Below are 4,474 nucleotides of genomic sequence, written 5' to 3' on the forward strand. Positions count from 1 at the left end.
GGGGAAAAAACAAGGAAAAGAAATAATAATAGATGGTGGAGTATTCTAACAATGTAATCCTACATATGAGGAGTTCTGTATTTGTCATTCTCTAAGTGTTAAATGGCCATTTATCTTCCTTCCTCAGGCTCTTTTCAGGCTTGTATTTCTATCTAGCCCCTCTCATGTAACATATTAAACTATAGGTTCAGCTGCAATAGTAGAGACTCAAAATAACTGTGGTTTAAACAGCTTAGAAATTTGCTATTAGGTACAAATCCTAGCATATTCAGGCCAGGGCTAGTGTAGTGATGGTGTTACTCTATTCCAGTATCAAGGGTACAGGCTTCTACTGTGTTGCTCTGCCTTCTCTAGCATGTTTCTCTTATCTGCAACTAAAGCATAAATAATCCAGCCAGTGAGGAGAGAGTAAAAAAAAACTGCAGGATAAGTTTACCTTTAAGTACACAACCTAGAGATCACACTCATGACTTCTGCTCACATTTTGCTGGTCAAATTTAGTTGCATAGCCACCCCTAGTTACAACAAAGGCCAGGAAACATAGCCCTACTTCAATCATTTAACACACACATATTGAGTACTTACTATAAGCCAGGCACTAGGGATATAGTAGTGAATAAACTCATCAAAAATCCCTCTGCCACACACGTTCATTCTGGATGGACAACTAAGAAAACAAATAAGTAAGATACGTAGTTTATTATTGTTAATTACAGAAGTAGTCAGATTTCAAGACAGCCTCCAGTGATTCTTGCTTCCTACCCCAAATCTGGGATGAAGTGTACTGCAGAAGTTAACAAGTAATATAAATGATAGTACCTGGAAGTGTGGCATAGTCTAACAAAAACTGTATATATGGGCTTGGCTTTAAAACTGGTCAGAGGCAGAAGCAGGAAGGACTCTGGGGAGAATGTCAGCGCAAGCTGAGGAGCACTGTGAGGGACCTTTATAGTGTGGTGGTAGACAGCAACCCTGTGATCTGTGGTAATGCAGGAAGTAGGAAATGTGCTTAAAGAAGTGAGTGAGCCAGCTGAGAAGATGTCCAGGCAGAATGTGGAAGATCCTGCCTCTTTCGTTCTTGCTGCTTATAGTAAAGTGTGGGAAGAGGGTTACGAACCTAAAAGGAGCTAGGGATTGCTGGTTTTGGAAGTTCCCAACCTCTCTAAATGTCAAATTATGCTAATTTGGCTTAGTTTGGCTTGTTAAGAAATGGCTCCAGGAAGAGTTCCAGTCAGGGCACCATCCTGAAAGCCTGATCTAAAGTGGAACATAAGAGAGTGCCTATTAATTTGTTTGTTAAGACAGTAGAATGATCTAAGGAAACTAATATCTCCAGGAACCATTCAATCAAAGAATAAAACTTTCAGAAGCTTAGGAATGTTGGCCTTCAATAGTCTAGCAGAAGCCCAAAGTAGACAGAAGCCAAGATGTGTTTTTTGTCCAATGGGATAAACCAAAATGAAATTTGTAAAGAACACTCAGACTTTATTTATTTATTTATTTAGAAGTAATCTCTGTACCCAAAGTGGGCCTTGATCTTACCACCCTGAGATCAAGAGTCACAGGCTCTACTGACTGAGCCAGCCAGGCACTCCTTTCCCCTTAAGACTTTTGGAGAGAATTGTACTTTCAGAAATGCCACCAGTTTGGAATGAAAGAAATAGACACATGATGAAATGAAGTCTCACACTGACAGGGACCAGGCTGGGAAAACTACCAACTGCACACTTGGGCTACCTTTCATGGAAAAGAGAAGATCACTTAAAGAGAACTGAAAGCCCACAGTGTGTAACCAAATGCCAAATTATTCCCATGCCTTGAGTCCTAATCAAGGAAGTACAAGCCTATACCTTGCTGAATTTCAGAATCATTATAGCCCAGCGACACCTATGTTCTTCCCATTTCCTCCTTTGAACAAACCTATACTGGTTTTGAACAAACTATATACTTTGAACAAACCTATACTATCCTATGCGCATCCTACAATTTTATGTGGGCGATATTGGTGGTCAATAACTTGACCCTTTACTTCATAAGTCTTCAGGTCAAGAGAACCATACTGGAGGAGCTATACCTAAGTAACTACATGTGTGGACTTGACTGCCCCAGACTTGATTTAGATAACAAGATTCTAGATTTTGAGCTGATGCCGTAATGAGCAGAGTTTGCATGTGAACCCCGTGGGGACCAGTGGGCATACTGTCTAAGGCAGCCTCCAGTGATTCTTGTGTTCTGCTATTCTTGCCTTTAAGTAGTCCCCTCCAACTCTGAATAGGATGGTGTGGTGTAAGCTCCAGCTTCTGTCAAGATGACTATAACTCCAGCTGACATCTTGGTGCAACCTGAGCAAGAATCATGTAGCTAAGCTGTTCCTGCATTTCTGCCTCACAGAAACTGCTCGAGAAAATAAATATTTAATATTGTTTTAAGCCACTATATTTTGGTAATATGTGATGCAGCAAAGAATAACTAATACAAGTATGAGGAGAAAAATTAAAGTGGAAAGAGAATGGAAAGTAAAATAGGTATGAAATTTTAAATAGGGTGGACAGAGAATGTCTTCTTGTGACCTCTTAGTAGGGATCTCAGGGATGAGAGGGCACAGGAAGAACATTTCAGGTAGAAGCATGTTGATACTCAGAATATTTAACAATCAGTATAACACAGGCAGTGACCAGTCACAGCATATGCCCAAACCAATAAAATCTAATGCAAGTCATAAACATCCCCTAGGGCCCCATGTTGAAACCCAGCTGAATTTCAGCCTTGAGCAATTGGGATGGAGTCAAATGCCCTGAGGTAAAAAAATGTCGGTTGGATAAACAACAAGAAGGTTGATGTGAGCAGAAGGAGAGAGTAGTAGGAAATGAGGACAGAAGCATAACTTGGGGGCCAGACCGTACAGGGTTCTTTAAGTCATAGTAAAGCTTTTGGCTTTTACTCTGCACAAAATAGGAAACATTTGGAGGATTTGGTGCAGGGAAGTAACGTGATGTAACATATTTTAACAAGATCACTGGGACTGCTATTTTGAGAATAGACTGAAGAAAAGCAAGAGTAGAAGCAGGAAGGAAAGGTGAGAGGCAATTGCAATAATCCAGATGAGAAATGATGGTGGCGTGAACCATATATATGTGCGTGCGCGCGCGCGCACACACACACACACACACACACACACACACACACACACACAAGAAGTGATGAGAAATGCCCAGATTCTTGATATATTTTAAAAGTCTAATGAACAGGGGCACCTGGGTGGCTCAGTGGGTTAAGCTGCTGCTTTCAGCTCAGGTCATGATCGCAGGGTCCTGGAATCGAGCCCCGTGTTGGGCTCTCTGCTCAGCAGGAAGCCTGCTTCCTCCTCTCTCTCTCTCTCTCTCTCTGCCTGCCTCTCTGCCTACTTGTGATCTCTCTCTGTCAAATAAATAATAAAATCTTTAAAAAAAAAAACAACAAAAAGTCTAATGAACAGGATTTAAAGTGAAGAATGAACAGAAACAAATTGGATGTAACTTGCAGAGAAAGAGTCAAGGATGATTTGAAGGTTTTCGACTTAGTTGCTGGAAGATGGAGTTACCATCAACCAAGTTGGGGAAGGCTGTGATGGGAGTGTTTGTGGTATTGGTGGTGAGGAAGGGTATTGTCATGAGCTCACTTTGGGACATGTTGAGTTTTTAAGAGCCTACTAGACATCCAAGTAGAGTAAGTTGTTAAAGTAGAACTGTGGGCTCAAGGATGATGTCCAAAATGAATATATAAATTTGGAACTCATTGGCTTATAGAGTATATTTAAAGCCAAGTGGTTGAATGGGATTACTTAGAAAGGGAGTTTAAACAGAAAAGAAAATTTGGGTGTCCTTTTCCTAGCTTTAAATGATAGAAGCAATTTTATCACTACAGAAGAAGAGAAGCAATAATATTGAAGGAGAACTAGAATTCTCTCCCTGCTTACTCCAGGTCCAAGCTGGTTAGTTAGTTGGAATGCATAGGTGTCCAGGGATGGATATTAGTGAGCCAGGCCAATATTCCAGTGGTGTGGGGTCAACACTGAGAGTACAGGAACAAACAGACACATCTGAACATATAAAACTCAAGTCCAATCAGGAACACAGCCACAGACAAGGTAGAATAGCTATTGACTAACCAGCAGCTGGTGAAGCAGCTCTTTATATTCTAGCTCAGTGGTTCTCAATGTCAGCTATCTTTGGAACCACTTGGGCAGCTTTAGAATCACTGAGGCTTGGGTCGCACCCCAGAATTCTGATTTACTCAATCTAGGGTACAACATGGACATGGGAAGTTTTACATGCTTGCCAGGGATTCCAGTGGACAGCCAAGGTTGAGAATCAACATTGTAGATGAAGCACTACAGTTCATAAGTCAGCATTACCAGCTCTTTTAAGAGAGCTCTTAGTTTCCTTTTTGTCCAGACAGACATTAGAGAGAAGATACTAAAGTATAAAAAAATGAT

The sequence above is a fragment of the Mustela erminea genome, chromosome 15, assembly GCF_009829155.1.
Source record: "Mustela erminea isolate mMusErm1 chromosome 15, mMusErm1.Pri, whole genome shotgun sequence".
Lineage (NCBI taxonomy): Eukaryota > Metazoa > Chordata > Mammalia > Carnivora > Mustelidae > Mustela > Mustela erminea.